Source organism: Rhea americana, unplaced genomic scaffold (assembly GCF_003343005.1).
Source record: "Rhea americana isolate MKP2758 unplaced genomic scaffold, rheAme1 scaffold_4, whole genome shotgun sequence".
Lineage (NCBI taxonomy): Eukaryota > Metazoa > Chordata > Aves > Rheiformes > Rheidae > Rhea > Rhea americana.
Window position 1 is genome coordinate 1100289 of NW_028186534.1, and position 18522 is coordinate 1118810.

General features: G+C 42.0%; 1 protein-coding gene across 1 annotated transcript in view; it reads left to right on the plus strand.

Moving 5' to 3' along the window:
* Nucleotides 1-18522, plus strand: part of PTPRT (protein tyrosine phosphatase receptor type T) — a 458251-nt gene that overhangs the window by 314369 nt on the left and 125360 nt on the right. The gene's annotated exons all lie outside the window — the stretch shown is intronic.

Genomic DNA, 18522 nt, shown 5'->3' on the forward strand with positions numbered 1-18522 from the left:
GCAGAAACGCTTGCCTGTCCTCTCTCTTCCTGCATGGGGATATTCATGAAGAACAATCTTACGCTCTGAGACAAGTATTCAGTCAGAGATAAAAGTACAGATGACCAGTTATGTTCAGCTTGGAGAGATGGCCAGAGCACTCTCAAGGTAGTTCAAGTCCCTATTCCAAGCAAATGTGCGTTACRTTACTCCTTAGTAAGTAAAACAGAGAGCTTTTAGCAGGTTAAGATGCTTCCTTGCAACCTGCAATTGAAGTCCAGTCTTCCTGCAAATACTGAGTAACTTCTTGTATTGCCTGGGTAATGGATAGATACTTAATACCTGCAAGTTTGTGCTGGTATTATTTTAAGATTTTATGGTGTGTGTTTAGAACTGTACTAATTCCTCAGCAGTAATGACCTCCAAAGCGTTATTTGAAACAGGGTTCAGGCGTTATTCAGTATCATCGTGATCTTGTACTGCTTTAACAGTGTTTGGCTGGCCTGCTGGTTAAAGAGGAAGAAAAATGTAGTGGTTAGTTGGTAATAAGTTTTTAGTTTGTTCAGATATTAGTTTGCAATACTGATATGGGTAAGAGTAGAAGGCTTTGACACCAAAAACAAAAAGGTCAAAACTACAACCCTRAACTAAGAACCTGTGTAGCACTATTTATTGAGGTATCTATAGGGAATGTTGTTTCTCAGAACAACACCTGCAGTGCCAATCTATCACCAGTAAGAGCTGGGAGACTCTGTGTAGCTATCTAGAAACCTCACAGCTTCTTTGTTTTCTTTCATGCAAGCMCCAACCAAAATTTAAGGAAAAATCCCCTCCAAAGTACAGGTCAAGAAACATCATTTTATGACCATAGGTTAGTGATTACATTGGGTATATCTGCATTACACTGGAARGTAACTGGCTGGATTGGCATAGAGGTATCCTGCAGGTAACGGTCTCTCAAACTCCCTTAGGCACAAACCCTCCTRAGAAAGCCTCCCATTTTGCCTAGCYAAGTAATACTTCCCTACCATCACCAGCCAGCTTTATTGTATCTAGGTAGGGTATTTTCTCTCTAATTCTGTTAAAGTTATTGTCTGTAAGCTTCCAAATGCTTCCAAATAAACATACTGCCTATTCCGCTTACATYCCACTTGCTTTTCTTTGGGACAGATTTTCCCCTCAGATCTCTAATTATTTTTGCAGTTCTYTGGCAGACAGACTTCCATATCACACAAATTGCCATTGCTGTTTGCATGTGCCCTAGTTATGTGCCAACTGGGCTGAAATTCCGTAGCACAATCTTCAGCGAGTAATTTGGCAGCCAGCATCACTAAGTTCATAATGACTAAATACTTATAAAGAGCCTAAACAAAATGAAAGGACCTTAATGAACCTCTTTGATTTAGGCAGATCTCCTCTGTTGGGCATTTATCCTTCACACTGTTCTTGTAGTCTTGTTGAAAAATAGCTACAGCTTTGCGTTTAAGGTTGGCTAATCCCCCCCCCTCCACACACGCACACATTCGGCTGAAGCGTTAATTGTCTCAGTGGATACAGCCACAGCTGGATTTTGAAAGAAATAAATCTTCTAGATCACAAGATCAGAAGRTAATTGCTGTCTGCTTCTAGGGAGCAGAAACCTCTTGTTCAAGGGAACTTGGAAAGCCCTGAGAATTGGAAGTTTGGTAATCAGCATGCTGGAGAGATTCGGATTTAAACCATGTAGAAAGTGAGTGGTGGCTAGGGGAGCACAGCAAAGCAGTTAATATAATGAGCATGTGCTGAGTGAGTAGGTGTCAGTTTGTCTGTCCAGTCAGGTGAGTCATTAGGGAACCATGCAGAAGGCTGTTGCAAGTAAGCTGGTGCAATGGAGATAAAGCTCAAGAGTTCCAGCCTCAGGCAGGTCGCCAGGTAGGTTCAAAGTACCTAAGTACCTACACGAGGCAGATAGCTCAAGCTGTGTTCAAAACCGCAGCTAAACAGCGATGATGGATTCTTTTTCCTAGTACATTAGTTTGGTTAGACTGCCCTATACAGATATTTTTGCATGTGAGGTTCATGAAAGAGGCCTATATTACAGCTGTCTCTCCTAGCTAGCTGTCAGTGGCAGAATCTAATAATACCGGAATAAATCTTGTCCCCTCGTTCTCTCTCCTGGCAGACCGAGAGCACCACAACTTGCTACATGCTTTTTCCCTATCATATAAAAGCTGCTGTGCTTTAGAATCCCTAATAATGAAATGATGCTTAGTGCGCTTATACTGTGTGGGACTTCAGCTGCAAAGCCTGTGTGTGCAGAGACAGATGAGTGTTTCTTTTCACCYCAATTTTGTGTAAAGTCAGTCCAGCATTAAGCAGCAGTAAGACCTATGCTGCTGTGGAATTGAAGGAACTTGCAGTCTAATTCAAGGTCACCAGTTGRCTCTTGCAATTAAGTTGTCCTGCTTTTAGATCAGATGAGGTTGTCTCAGACATTTGTTCCCTAATCCAGATTGAAGTGCTTCATATACGTATGTGGAGCCAGGTATTTTGTGCAATTTTGTATTTAATTTGGAAATGTAATAGAAATAATTGTGTACATCTGCATTTTGCTATTCATTTTTGGACACTGGTATACTCAGTAAGTSAGGTTGGTTTTCACCTTTGTAAATATGTTCTTTTTCTCAGAATTATCATTTTTTTCAGTGTTTCTTCCTTAAAGGAAAAGAAAAAAAAATGTAGYAGTCCTCTCTAAAATATTTGTTGTATTACTTGAGGGGAAGGCATAGTTACAATCCTGAAAGCATTTAAAGAGTGACTACAGTATATTCAGCTCCTTGGCTAGAAAAAAATGACTCTCAGGTTAGTGAAGTCCTTTCAATGAGCCGTGCCTAAAGGCAATGTTTAAACAGCAAACTGTCCTCTTAAACATTACAAGGTGTGTTCTTGTAATCACTTATGTTCTCATCTTTACGATTATTAAGTCCCATGTGGATTGTACATGGGTCTTGGGAAAAATAAGGAGTCATTTGCAGCTTTTAACTAGCTAGTTTTCTCTGTTACCATTTCTGAAATGCTGCAAATCTGTGTTTAGATGCCAGGAATAATAATGTAAGGGACTTTCACACACAATTTCAGCTCTTTAATGGGCTACTTGGAGCCTAGTGTCCCTAATCCTGGTGGATTTGAGTTTAAATTGCACTTCAGAAGTTACAGATCCTCTTAGTTGCCATGTAAAATTGCAGTTCGCCCTTCATCATCTCTCCACTTGCCAATACACCATTTCTCCTCCATCGCTTTGCTCAGTTTTTCTCTGCAGGAGAGGTTGTTACATGGGAACGGTCTCTTAGAGGGTCATGCATAAGGTTAACCTTTGTGGGATGCACTGCCTGCATTTACAATTGAGTAGAAACGAATTTCTTCTAGCTTTGGCCTTTGAAAGTGCATACTTATTATAACACTAAGCATGATTGTCTGGTGCGATAGCTCTCCACTGCGGGGTTATGCGTGCATTTCTATTCATAGTCCCCCCTTTTTTAAGCTCTTCATGAAACCTGAAATTTTTAGGGTAAAGTTTTTCCCRCTGAAAGATGCAGGAATAAATTTTTCCTAGCAGAGCTGAGAAGGATGGGAGCTGAACTTGGCTTAGTCGTTTGTGTGTTTATTTAAGGACTTTTTCTTGGTTAAGAGCAGTGAAAAACGGCTCCCACAAGAAGGAAAGCAACAACCACAGAATCTTGCAACCAATTTATATAAAGCTCTACAGCCGAAATAGTAGAAAGATGACAATTCTCGGAAATTGCCTTCAGTGAGAAGTGGCTTTGAATGTTCCCATGAAAATCAATCATGTTGCAGCTTCTCAATTGCATTTGGTGGATGCATGATACTCCTGGGATGAAGCTTTCTCACTAAGCTCATTGAGCATGCACTGAAGGAAGTCCATGCTACGCACAGCTGGCTACTGCATTTAGCTGAACATTAAGAGAACATTAAGGGGACATTGTTAAGTGCTCGAAACCCAGGAAATGGTCAATTTAAGATTGTGTATGTATAGCCATAGCTCCGTCAGTYTTCTGTAAGGATGTAGGACGGTGCGTTCTTTGTAACTTGGATACTACTGCTCTATTCGTCTACAACACTAATGTGTTTTTCCTTTGACACTGGATTTATGTGGTGTCTTGTACAGCAGTATATTGTTTGTCCAGAGTCCATGAAAGTCAATTACCCGAAGAATAAGTGTTATATTGCATCTGCGCTGTGTTGAATCAGAATCCTTTAATAACCTAAACTAGCAACAAAACTGTGCAGCTGTGTATAATCTGTTTAAGTTTGAAGCTCTGTCAGCTCTAGTTGACTGCTACATCCTCTCCATTACACATAGGGAAAGCTGTGTRTATACACGCAGTTAAATTCATTCTGTAGTTAACAGCTTGTTGTGCAAAAATGCACTGGAAGAGGGCTGGACTGGCTGAAAATGAATTGCTCGCTCTGTGGCTGCTGACTGCAGTGTTTACTGAACATGTGGTGAGCAGATTGGTTGACCACTGCCACTGTTGTGGACCTCTCCTAATCAGGATTCAGGCCAGATTTGGAAAAGGAATGGTGCTGCTGGCACTGATGTATTATCTTTTCTTGGCAGTCGACAGGGGCTATAAGTCTGTGCATTTCTGGCTTTCTTAGCAGGTTTAGATGCCATGTCAGCCATAGACCCTCTTGTCCTCTCTTTGGGGCAAGGCAGAGGTTAACGAGGCAGCTTTCTGGATGGAGGTGGAGAGGAGCGCCTGGTCACAAGAAGTACCTGTTCTTTCAGCTCAGCCCCCCAACATGAGCCTAGTAATGTAGCTTAAAAGCTCCCTCTCAGTCCTAGGATTCTCATATCYATGTAAGTGGCTCCTTTGCCAGGCAGGGGGCACTTGGGGTACCTTCTCCCATCGTGTCCCGGCTGGTTTAAAACCAACACTCACAGTCCTGAAACACAGGTGTGTAGCCATAAACATAGCTCTTGTGTTCCTATGAGCTGAGCGCTGACCYGGTGGGACCTACTCTGCTAAAGGCAGAATGATTTACTTCTGTTTTTTTATTGTTTTAGACCTCTGTTAAGAAAAGCTCTTAAGCACATCTCTAATTGTAGGTACTTGTTTCTTCTGGAGTGCTGTCCTGAGGAAGTGTCAACTTTGAGGGAGCAAGGCCTGTGCCTGAGTCCCATTAACTGCAGTGGTATTAACACATCCTTAAAATTAAGCGAATGTTTAAATGACTTCCTAATTAGTAATGCTTTTCTGAATAGGCACGTTAAAGAGCTTTTGAACAAACTTCTGCAAATTACACAGAATTCTTAATCACACTCTTACTCGCTTGCTGTTACTTGAAGACATCCTTAACTCAGAGGAGTTTGTTAATGATGCTGTTTTAAGCCTTGTGGCTTCCAGAAACATTATGATCAGAAAATGAGAGGCTATTTTGAGAAACTTACTCAAATAGCATTTTTTTTAAAGTATGACAACTTCCAGGTAAATAGCATACTCAGGTTATAAATAATATGAATCAACTGTTAAAAAAAAATTGCTTGATGAAGCTTTCTGAAAATAAAAATGTAATCCAGTCCCCTGAGCACAACAGTTTCTCTGATTGCCTTTTTATTGTTCTTTTGAAGCCAATAGACTTGGAGCGATATAAATCCAATGCAAATGAGAGAAAATATTTGGCAGCAATGAAATCTATTTTTTTAAAAAAAGAAAGGACCTGAACTATTTTAATGTGTATGTTAGGCTGTTCTAAAACAAACTTAAAGAGCGAGAATTGAAAGATCGCTTATTCTTCTATATAATAGGTGCAAATAAAAAAAATCCCTTTGTAGGTTGGTGCACATTGTCTTCTCTTTCTGCCCTCCAGTGTTTTCTTTCTATTCTGGAAAAAATACAGTTTCGGTCTATACTCGTTTTTCTTTCGAACATGCTGTTTCTCGTTATTACTCATCCAGGAAAACAGTTGATCCTTAATCCCATTTCTTCTGTCTGATCTTCTCAAGTGCCAGACTACCTGTGCCATTATGATAATATAGGTAAAGATCTTCAGCAACTGCATGTTCAGATCTTACAATATCTTGCTTTCCCACATAAATTAACTAACTTGAAAGCGTGCTACAGATGTAGGGTTGTACTTCCTTTCTAGATACTTATTTCCCTTTCATCTTGAGGATTGCTTAATTTAGCAAGTAGATAGCACTGAAAAACTCAGAAGTGGTGGCTTTATCCTGTCGATGGGTGTAACTGAGGAACTGTGTGAAGGAGGAAAAGGCAGTTGATGTTCTCCTCCAAGGCAAGGAGATGACAGTGTTAAGGTTCCTTATGGAAACTGGATCGTATTTCTGCCCCAAACGGATGGTTTAAGAATTAAGCAACTAATCACGAGGTCTTATGATTATTCTTATGATTATCAGATAGCTACAGTAATAGTTAGGGCTGATGGTAGATCTATAAATGTGCCAAAACCATCGCATGCGTACATGGGTCAACCTTCCGTTACTTTATAGCACACGGCAAACAGAAGAGCTGTAAATGGAGGTTGTTAGTGCTCCGTTGCATTGCTTTGGTTTCCTGTTTTTTGCCTGCAGCTTTCACTACACCAAGTGTAACATGGTGAACCAGCTTTGAGAATTTATTAAGCAGAGCTTTCAGCATGGAGAACTGAGGAAAGAGCAGAGAGATTGAATAACCCCACCAATGCTACGGTCCTATCAAAGCAATTTCTATAGTTGTCATTTTGTGCTATTAAACTGAACAATGAGGCTCTCCAATAAAATCATATGAAATAACAGCTCATTAAAAGCTCTCCTTAATATATAGCATGCTAATTAATGTCAGTGGGGTGCAAGCTTGAATGGCAGAATGGACTGTAATGTTTAGAAAGTAGGTAAAATAAAAGAAGATATTTTATCATTAATGACCTTTTAGTAAACCTAATGAAATCCTTAATGGCCTGAATACATTAGAGAGACGCTCCCAATTGCTTTGTTACCTACACCATTCTTTCTCTCTTTCTCACAGACATTAAATTTAGTTTTATTTATAGAAAAAAAATAATAAAGTCCCAGGGAGGCACAAACAGGAAGAGGAGTCTGAGCAAGGAAGAGAGTAGATGAGGCATCTCAGGCCTGCTTTCCCTATTCCCAGTCAAGAGAAAGGCTGGGAATAGGGCCATGTCATGGCCCGTCTGTAGGTGTGTTGGTGGTGTTTGTAAGGTTTAATTGGCTCTGTGTTTGTCGCATGACTCACAGTAAATATGCTGGGGAGCAAATGGGCCTCTCTTGTTCTCAAGGTCCCACTTGGTTCACTTCCATGTTCGTTCTGTGGCTTTTTTTATGCCGTTGCTGATCACGCTGTGCTTGCACTGCRCCTAAATTAAAGGACTTTGTTCTTCAAGGATTTTAGTCTGCTACGTGTTGCCAGCCTTAAATATAACTTGCAAAAATGCCGTTTAATCCTCTCTTAACCTTCTCCCAAGGAAATAGTATGGGAATGCAAGGGCAAAAGGTGCTTACTTCCTCTTACTCTATGAATGAAATTTATTGGGCTGGGGAAGGACATCAGTAGTGATAAATGTCAGACTTACACTGAAGTTTAAGAGGGCAAATGCCCCTGATCTCATGGTTAGAAAATACACTGTTCTGGTCTGAAGTCCAGCACTGGAAGAAGATTGTTCACTAACCTACTCTTGCCTGTTCATTAGAAGATAACTTTTTCCAAATCACTCCTTTTGTGTAACCCTTGGTGCAATTAACTTTAGGCTCTTACCCCAAAATGTCTGAAACTTCCTGATAAGATTGAAACTAATGTCCACCCAGCTGCAGTCCAGAGTCACCTGCAAAAGTAGTTGTTCYTAAGAAGCACAGGCCATCAGCAAGTTTTAGAAAAAAGAGCCCGTGGTTTGCGGTGTAATCATGTTTCAATCCGCTTTACAGAATCATGAAATTGATTGTCCCCCTGATGTTCCCCACGCTGTGGAGCAGCGTGTGCTAGGCTAGTTAATTCTGGTTTTGGCTCCAAGCACACAAAATAAAAGAGCTTTCTGCTTCCCCTCTTGTTTTCGCAAACCAAGGAGGAAGGGAACACAAACCACCTTGAAATCACAATTTGAGAGCGGAGCAGCATCAGCCAGCTCTGTTTTGTTTTCCTAATCATCCAGTGAAGGTCACGGTGATTTAGGAAAAAGATGCCCAGCCTGTTGGCTGCAGTAAGAGAGCTGGGATGAACGACAACAAACAGTGGAGATGATAACGAGGTAATCAGAGAGCTTACAGGAATCAGAAGAGTCTGACAGAAAGAAGAGTTGGCCAGATGKCTCATTAGTATAATGTCCTCTTTGATATTGGAGACAACTTCTCTCTCCTTCTGGAGCTGGAAAAAAGGGATGCTGTGAAGGTAAAGTCTTGATTGTTGCTTTACTCGGTGGAGACCTGTGAGAGGTACGAACACAACTCAGGAAAGCAGGACTCCGTTGTTTTACCTTTTAGGATGTTGTTTCTTTAGTACTCGAGAATGTTGCTTTTCTCCRTGAGCTCAAAAGCTTTTTCTAAGCTATTTAATTTTATCTTAGCTTTGTGTCAGTGTAAAACTCACAGTAACTTTGAAGAAAAACACAATARTGTGTATATAGCATTATCAAACAGCGATTTTTTTTATTTAGGATACAACTAAGAATTGGAAGTTATCCAAGTTACAAAGGTTATTCAGACAAAAGTTCACATCCTTACCTAGCTAGCATCCTTATTAAGGATGAGTCTTGTGATCCTCTCCATGCTGTTGTTGAGCAAACAGTGCTACTTGGTAGGTATAAGTCAGTCCTTTTCCAGGCTACTGTAATCATCCTCTCTTCTTGTTACTTTAAAAAAATGCCTTGCACCACTCCGCTTTGCAGAAGCATCCTGTCRCCTTTCTAAACTTCTGTATACAATAGACCAGTTTTCCAGCTAAGTAAAACTGTGGTTACTGCTTTAGGAAGAGTGCAGGGAAAGATGAGCCCGTTGCGGCTGACACTGGCGTTCTGACAACCTTGGCTGGGCAGGAATAATGAGACGTAGCCCGGGGCTATAAACTGCATCGACTTGGGAACACCGGGAGAAGTTCATCCTGCGTTGCCTGAGGCAAAGGTCTGCCTGTGCTGGTGGCTGAGTTTCCTAGGCTCTCAGTTCCCTCTGTCATGGTAATTGAGCACCGAGAAAGCTGCCTGTGAAAGAGTTTTGAGGGAGTCCCTTGCTACCTGCTACTAGTTTAACTTGTATAATCTCAGCAGCAGCAGCAGAACTACAGCACCAGGAAAGGTGCGGCCATTTCTAGCTGCTTTATTGAGAGGTTTAAGTAAAGACAAGGGGACTTTGTGGGTCTTCCCAACAGCCTTACTGGACCRTAGGAAATTCCCTACAGCTACAGTGGTTTGCTAATAGTTGTCATAGGAAGAAATGGTGCTGAAGAGCTGCAGTGCTGCCTGCTGAATGGAGATCTCAGGGTTTCCTTTGGTTCGCTGAGCTCCTTGGTGGCAAAAGGAACAAAACAAAAACAAATTTCAAACAAAATCTGAGGTAAAGAAGAAGCCCTAGTGACATTTTTATGCCTGGGAAGAATCAAGACATGCAGTTTATCCACCATTTTTTCATGTCACTGCATTTAGCAGGTTTTAGCAGGTTTACTCCTAAAGGGATCCATGCAGGTCTCGGGGACAAGATTCTTTGCTGGGATTTAACGCAGCGCTGTCCTAACAGAGGATCTGCGAACACGCTCCGTAGCGCACGCTGCTTGGGGAAGCCTGGCCTGTGGTCAATCGGTTCGTAGTGAGATAAGGCCAACGGTGATTGCTCTAGTTTGGTAGACAGTTTTGAAACATGCTGAAGCTGAACGTACACCTGTAGTTGTTTGCAGTTCCACGTAGGATTTTTAGAGTTGTCTCAAATTGGATAAGCATAGAAATAAATTACTCCGCTGATTGTTGCTACGTACAGCAGGTCCTTTTAATGYCTGTTTTTTGGAAGAAGCTTCCTTGGTTGTAGCAACAGTTGTATTTATGCCATAGATGAGGACAGCCGTGTCTTTACAGCCTTATCAAATAGGGTGTGTGTAGGTCTGTGCGAAGGTGAGTAGGGAGAATGTGCTTTGTGTTTGCCCTGTGTGTTACTTGAGCTGCTGGGGAGTTGAGTCCCCCCCATAAGACTGGCTGAAATGCAGTCTGGTCGAGAGATTCGCAGCCTTTTCACRAGTCTTTGGAGGATTTATCTGAATTTGCATGGTATGTCAGTTCCGATGAAAAAAACAACAAAAACTCTGAACCAGTAAAATGGTACTGGTGTAAAATAAAAGACCGTTACTGGTGACCCCATGCCTTTACAACGAAGCATTGCAGTGTTGTCCATGAGCACTCAAGTGTTTTCGTTGTGTGCAACAGACGTCTCTTCCCCTCTCCCCAAGTAAGCAGAATGAAATAAAAAAAACCCACAAAAGCAATTAAAGCAATTAATTTTCATGCTGCACATAAGCAAGATGGACATTCGGGAGGTAGAGAGGCTTCTTTTTTTTTTTTTTTTTTTTTTTTTTAAGTTACCTTCAGAAAATTTGGGAGGTCTAGCCAATAATGTTGCTAGGAGTTCATACTAAAGCAAGAACGTAATTAGTGTATAGGAAGATCTTTCTCCAGTATCCTCTTCTCACCTAAGGGATGCAGCATTTCAGCAGTGTACTGCRTGATATGTTTAGCACAGTTTTAACAACATGTCACCCTCTAAATTTACTGCTTATAAATATTTCTGCTTATAAACCTTACTGATTATAAATATTGCCAGCAGCTAGATGCATTGCAATCTGGTACAACCGATTCAGGTTCGGCTGCCCCTTGGAGAGCTATCATTTTGTTAAAGAAGGTAACAGATGAGGTGACAGAGCTCTTCTCCGAGGTGGTACTTGTTTCTTCTACTACTTGCCATTGCAAGCAGACATGTCCCTGGATTTAAATGTAGCAGAAGATATGTTGCCTTCTGTTCAACAGCATTTCCTTCTCACGTTAAAGTCCSTGGAGTGAACTATGCTTCCATGGATGGGACTGGTGTTAGGTATTATTGTGATCGTCTGCTATTAAATAGGGTTTAACATCACTGCCAAGAATCTACGATGTTAAGGAACCAATGTCAGACATTTAAAGAAGGGATAAGATATGACAACCTAAGASGTGACAGGTCTCTGCCTTGCCTTGAAAAGTGTGGAAACTCTGTCACTGGACAGATCCAGATTTGCAGCCCAACAATGTGAATCYCTTTGTAGATGTCTGTGTGAAACTCCAAGAAAATCAGACTTGAACGAGACTTCTAGAGGGATTTTTGAGGTCATTCACCATCATTCAGAGCAGATACAGTGTAAATACAGACTTGGCTATACTGGTTTGTGGTGCATCTGCTTCCAGGTTATTACTAAACGAGGAGGACCAGGCAAGGCAGAAAGGTACAAAAAAGCTAGTCAAAGTATTTTCAGTAAATGTGTAGAAAGGAAGCATATACGGTGACAGACCCATAGACTTAGCTAACAGCACTRGACTTGAAGTTTAATCATTAGTTTTGCTTGGCTCTTAATGCAARCTGGTTGTTCTTACCTCGTTTCCGGCTTTCCAGCTATGGTCCCTGGCCAGTACTGCTCCTTGGAAATGTTACCACTTCTTCAGTAGCTCTTGAGCATTGCAGACACTGTGGATGAGTACCTTATCTTGGCATTCAAGTGTTTCTAGTGGCTGTGATCTCAGGTCATTGATTTTTGTCAATATTACAGTCAAAACAAAAGTGACCGTGTTTGAGAGTGGGGAAAGGGGGAGCAGAAAGCCCCTAAACCTCACCAGATCTGGAGCTAAGCAGCTCCTCATTGCTGTACGAGASGAAGGAGTTGCTCTCTCTACAGACGAATTTTGTGAGCAGCAAGTCATGCAGACATCCGAGACCAAAAAATAATGATTTAGTGTCAGCATGTAGTTTGTGCTCTTGTACTTACGTTACTTCTCTTTCTGCTTGCAGAGTACTCACTGTACCGTACTTGTGATATGATAAACATCTCTGTAGTAGGAATGCTTAGCTATACCCTAATTACAGGAGCTCTGTTTCTTATTTTGGGAGGTATCCTAAGGTTATGATGACACGCTGAACGAATGCAAAGCGGTACCTTGGTAAAGAGTTTGCAAAGTGTAATTCCAGCTTGCCGTACATCTGTTAAYGCTGTCGCTGTTTTGGGGTCAGTCTGAGTCCCGGAGGGGTGGTTTTTCACGTCGCATCTAAACGTGCGCAGTGCCGCTCTGAGGCTCGCCGTGGCCGGCGCTGTCTCGCTCGTCTTATCGAACAGTCCTGAACRGTCGGACCTGCAGAGCACAAGCCACGAACGGGCCGGTCTCTATACGTGTATTGGCGATGGTGTGGTGTGACTCAGCCCGCACGTAACAGATGGACCTCACCTGGGAACGCAGCGGCRGTCGCGAGAAATGACTGTAAAATAATACTTCTGCAGGGAGGTGGTCCGTCGTCTTCACAGGCATTTTAGCTGCCTGCTGTTGCGTAAAAACTTAATGCTGTTAGCCTTGCAGAGCGAGTGCTCCACGGCAGTGTCCTTCCTGCGCTGCTGTGGCTCGGTGTTACGTACCAGTCAGTTARGAGCAATAGGGTTTGAACAACAGCTCGTAGGTCAGCTTTGGCCTGCAGAGCAGTTATTAATGAGACAGGAGGAGGAATGGACCAGGCTGGCGCTTAGAGGGAAGGACGAAGACTAAGGCTGGCAGCAGCAGAGAACAGGCCTTGTGCAGAAAGGCCAGCCGATGCCGATGGCCTAACTCCACTAACTCGGCAGCGTCATGAGGTGCTTCTGTCTGCATCAGCTGACAGTTTCGTTTGGTATTTTGTCAGCCTTATATATATATAAAAATATATATTTTAAAATTAAATTCAAGCGATTAAGTCTGGAAGTCTGCAGTGCATTTTTAATTTTTTAAAATTGCTTAAAAATAGAATAATTAGATCAGCAGGAGGCAATTTTTTCAAATTTATAGCATCGTGAAAACTAATAGTAACTTGATGCAATAATCAAAGTACTTAGGTCTGTTTTAAGTTATGCTAGTTTTCTGCAGAAATGGTCCATAAAAGAATTATATTATTTTTAGGGCTTTAATTAGCTAAGTATGTAAATTTAAACAAATTTGAACATTGGAGGCTTTCAGAGGAGAAGAGACAATATAGATGTTTATTCTAGTTCTTTCTTACTTGGAGAATAATCATTTCCTTTGATGCCCTTTTCTTCTCCTCATTTGATCTGTGGATTCTCTATCTGCTAAGTGAACCTTGGGCTTTTCATTCCCAACACTTTTGCCCTATCATCTAGCTTTATTAAACTGGCAATTTGTTTCAACATTTCAATTATTCATTAACTTTTACATTTTCTCTAGCTGTATTAATCATTACTTTTTACAAACTGGGAATGTAAATTATCCCTGTGCTGTCTGCACTGTTCCTATGATAATTTGCCTTTGCAAGTGGCTCCTCAGCACTTCATGCAATTTTTTTCCTTTGCTGTAAGATTCACATTGGCTCCTGCTTTTTACTATTGTTTTCTTCAGATGACCGACTCCCTCCAGAAAATCAGATTTTCATAATACTGTCTTAGATTTCTGTTCATGTGCTTCTTTGGCATTGAAGTCTGCATATGCAAATGACAAATTCAAACTTCTAGGTCTGTTTAAATGAGCCCCTCTCTGCCTCCCTGAGAGTAAGTGCTTCTGTCAAATCCTTGGGTGTTCAGAGTGTGTGGACACAAATGGGAACTGCCGTAAGCCCCTTGTGAAAATTCAGCTTATTGAGATCAATGACCTGCCTGCCTGCCCAGCGTGCTGCCCAAATGGTCTGTTCACAGGGTGGTCSCGCAGCAAGGTGACGTTGGTGAGGGTAGGTAGGTGCGGCGTGCCTTTCTTCTGGTATTTTCAACCCATTGTTTTCATACCAGATTTTCTGGAAAATGTAAATGCTCAGTAATGAAGTGCTCCAGAGGAAACGTGTTGTCGGTTCAAGCGCCAGGGGAGGTGCTCCAGTGTAGTGTGTTCGCCAGAGGAGATGATSGTGATGGGGAGGAACAGCTGGGAATCTTGCTCCTTGGCACAGCTGGAAGGAGGAAGAGGAAGGAAGCACAATCCGCCTGGTGCTGCTGGCACATCAATGGCACCGTGGGGTTTGTAGCCTGCAGTGGTGTTCCTGTAGCTCCAGCTGTGAGTAACCTGGAACTGAAAGGGAGACAGAGCTTTTAGGTTAGAAAATGTTGGCAGGCTAACGTGTTGAGGGGTGGGGAGCACCCCARAGATTCTCCAAGACCACTGTGAGCTCTCTAGTGTTGTAACTGTAGTTTGTCTAGGTTTGTTGTTGAATCTAGATGTAAGGCTGAAAGATTTGAGCTTCCACATGAAGATGGGCTTTTCTTGGTAAGTGGTTTCTCTGTGGAAAATAGCAGTGCTTCTGGGACAGAGATCTTCGCTCAAATGTCCTCTGTGGTAACCTGAACTCGCTGAGAATAGTTCAGATTCTCTCTCTATTTCCCAGGGCTAAGAATTAACCAAGAAAGGCACCCTAGATTTCCTTGAAGACCAAGGACAACTGACTGGGAGGAGTTGTGGTTCACCCTGGGACAGTTAGGTTTCGTTRCTCAGAGGGACACATGAGATGATAAGAATTACCAGGCTGCTCCTAAGAGAAAGGAGAGGCTTCTCCTGAGGTGCGTAAGACTTGACTTACCTGAGAACAGAGTCTTGTGACTGATTTGTTTAATGTTTCTGGTCAATCGTAAAATAAAGAAATTACAGCAGAGCAGTCACACTAGCAGATTCACTTAGCAAACTGAGTTATACCAAGCAGACTACATGTGTATGTATATGCATAAAATATATCAAAACACACTTAGACTGCTCTGTCTTTAGGCAATGTCTTTCATGCAAATCTTGTCTTTTTTTTTTTCAATAAATTGCCCTTAATTTGAATCAATAAAAAAATCTGCCTTTCCATTACTGTGTGATGACTCTCTCCAGTTCCCCAGTGAATTTATAAATCTGTTTCACTTTCAAGCCTCCAAATTATTTTAATAAGAAACAGGGAGAAGCAGTATAAACCAAGTTTTCTGYGTGGCTTTTCAGGACCAGGTGTTTGCACTCCAATTTGCTACATTTTAATGCTAACCTACTCATGGCTTATACTTAGTGCCTAAGCTGAGCAACGTTCAAGCTCACATTCTCATTACTACTATTCAACATCTTAATGTTTGTTGGTAAAAGRCAATAATATTGCGTTAAGTCACAGTGCAGCTGCTAAGGCTATCTAAATTATATCTTGTAACAAGCTCAAGATGTCACTGTAGAAGCCTTTTCCCAAAATGCCCATGTTGGTCTTTTCGGGGTAAATTTAGGCAGCACCCACCTGAAGGTATTTTCGTACCTTTTAGGTATGGCAAAATGTTCCTTAAGGAAAACAGAGGAGCTTTTATTGRGCTTTTTGTTTAGACCTACTGCTGTTTTTCAGCTGATGCGCTAGATTTGGAGAGTTCAGAAGGGTGCTGTGAAATCTCAAAATCAGGCTGAATAAAACCAGCACAAAATGCAGTATTTGCATTCTTAGCTTTGATATGTGTAATAAGAAGTGATTCTTTCTACTTCATTTGGGGCTGAACCAGTACATACTGGGCTTTGAGCTGGAAACCGTGAATCACATGAGGCTATCAGAATATTTAGACCTACAGTAAGGACTAAGAGTGAAGATACAGCAGCTCAGCTCTGACCATAAATAGACATAACTTTACTACTGCTGTTATTTAGAGTCTTGAAGKCTTTTTTGCGAGTCCTGCGGGAATGTATACGTGCCCTACGGCAGTGTCTTTCAGCCCTTTTTTGGTTTTGTGGAAACCCCCGGCCTGCCGCCTTCGTCCCCAAAATTCCCCTGGARGCACACAGCACTCTGAACTACCCTGACTGGCTTGGTTTTTTATATATAGCTTTAAAGTAACCCACAGAGAGTCAGGCATGCAGAGACGCAAAAAGCTGCTGTTGGGATTTGGAAAGCACATTTTGGATGGAGCCAAGGGATGGCAGTGGAGCTCTGTCCTGCGAGGCTCTGGGGTTGAATGTACTCTTCGTCCTTGMCTGAGCTAGCAAAAGGCTGGATTTAAAACCTTGGGGGTTCGTCCTGCCTTGTCCTTCCCTTCACCATGCTGCAGCCATCTTGCAGTGTAGGCGGGATGGCTTAAGCATTGGAGTCATGTTTTTGGAAATACAAGTCAGTGGGGGAGGGAGGACTAAAAGAAACTGCTTGAAGCTTGAGAAAATATTTTCTTCCTCAGCGGAGAGGAAGAAAATACTGTGTTTCTCGATTTCTCATCCTCTGGTCTTGCTTTACAATTGAAACCTAATGAAATACTTCTGAAAAATTGCCTGAACTTCTCAAGATTGGTTGGATTCTGTGATTCTCAGCATGCAAAGCTTAAGTCTACATCTGCAGCAATTAACGTTGTTTGCCTCCTCGCCATGAGAAATTGAAACCGGTTGGCTTCCTCTGGTCGCTCGTCGCAGTGCCTCTGCGCCACCCACTTTCGCCCTGCGCCCAGATGCCGACAGAGCAGTACCATTGGCAACGTGGCTTTTGCCAGCACGATGTGAGTGTGTTGCTGAGAAACCAATCTGTTCCCTTCCATTTCTGCCTCCCTAAATGGTTCAAGAGTTGGGGGCAGGAGGCAGAAGGAGATAATGGCCTTGAATTGGGAGAGCCTTCATGGATCTTCCTGCTGGTGCTATTAGAGGTCAGGTGGGGTGGAAGATTCAAACACGATAGGCCGAGGAGTCGTGGTACAACGTTTATAAAGGTTTTGCTTCTTATTCATAAAGCTGGGAGGGAGCTAGCCAGGCTCATCTGGCAGCTTTGTGCATGATTTTCCAGCTCATTAGCAAAAGGGAAAGAAGAAACAGAGCTAGATTATCCCAAAGGGGAATTAGAAGAATAAATCAGACTATTTTAAACTCTTCTTCTTTTGTCTGGAATACAGCAATTGTGTTAGAGCAAAARTTTTGCAAAATATTTAAAAGATTTTAAAAGTGCAAAGTGTGATCATGTGGATTGAAAGTTGATAGACCATAAAAACAAAATTGGAGTTCAGARGTATGTAGAGATCTGCACAGTTCACGTTTTATTCATGTATTGCCCACAGTGTGCAAGAGAAAAAAAAAAGTTGCAAAAAACCTTACGGAGTAAAATAAACAGTAATACCTGCAATGTAGCCATTTCTGTTCTAGTCAATATTTGAATGAACGCCTGTATTTTCCCAAGTTGAATAATAATAACAATAATAAAGAATGTAACGGGGAGAAAGCTCTAATGCTGGCTTTAGARCTTTGGAGTTTGTCCTTGTGCAAAGTGAATTAGTCGCCGTTGGAAGTGCTCTGCGCAAAGGCCTTCAGTGATGCACTTCTCAGGCTTACCCGTTTAGATACATATCCCTGCGTTTCGCCTAGGCGATTATATTTGGGGAAAGCAGGATTTCAGGGTGTGAGAAAACAAACTGCTTTTGCAATCACTCTGCTCRGGTTTCTCAGTGGAGCTGTGCACTTGGTGCAGCTGCAAACAGTGGCTGCGACATGCTTCAGAACATATAAGAAACCCTACATTTTGTAATTTGGAGTTGATGAGCAAGATAACAGCACGCAGAAGAGCCAGGATGGTACCTAGGATGGGAAAGAGAATTTTTGGACCTTGTCTGATGATTTTGCTTTTGACTCTTTGATGGGAATGAAGAGTGAGAGGGAACTGAGCAGTTTTTGTCTAGAGAAAGCAGCTACAAATGAAGCATCGCAGGGAGAGGTCCATCATGGTACAACCATATCCATACTCTTTATTGGGGTCAAATGCTAATGGGCACTTGCTTTTTAGGATCGTATCCTGTGAACAAGCCAGCTCTTTCCAGTGTGATGGCCACAGGGACAGCCATATCCTGCAGCTCTGTTAGGAGTCAGCATTAGGTAGGAGTAATCAYTGAATTGCCCTTCCTCCCCATCATACTGGAGCCTTGACTTGGAAATTTCCCATTACCAGTTCCCTCCTGGTTCACAGCAGATTTTCATTTATTATTTTCTTGCCTTATTCCTCATCTGACCATAATTTYTGAACATGCTCATCTTTTTCCTCCAGCCTGTTTTGGCTGAGGTTGAAGCAGACCGTCCTCTTGTCCTTCAAGGTTTGCCGCTGAGTTCCTAGTTGTGTACATTGCTCAACTGGCACCCAATTCACTTGAATTTTATYTAGCTCTCTTGTCTAACACTTTGCTTAAAATTCTTAAAATTCTATGCTGGTTGGTTTTATGGCATAACCAAACATGTTTTCCAAAAATTGTTTGAAACCTATTCTGTAGCAATGTGGTGCCTTGTTAACTGTCTTCATGGTAGTCTGCTCTTCAGAGTGCATAACRGAAGAGGCTAACCAGGAGCCTAAGGGCAAGAAGACAAAACAAAATAAAACAAAAAACCTGTGCAGGAGAGYGC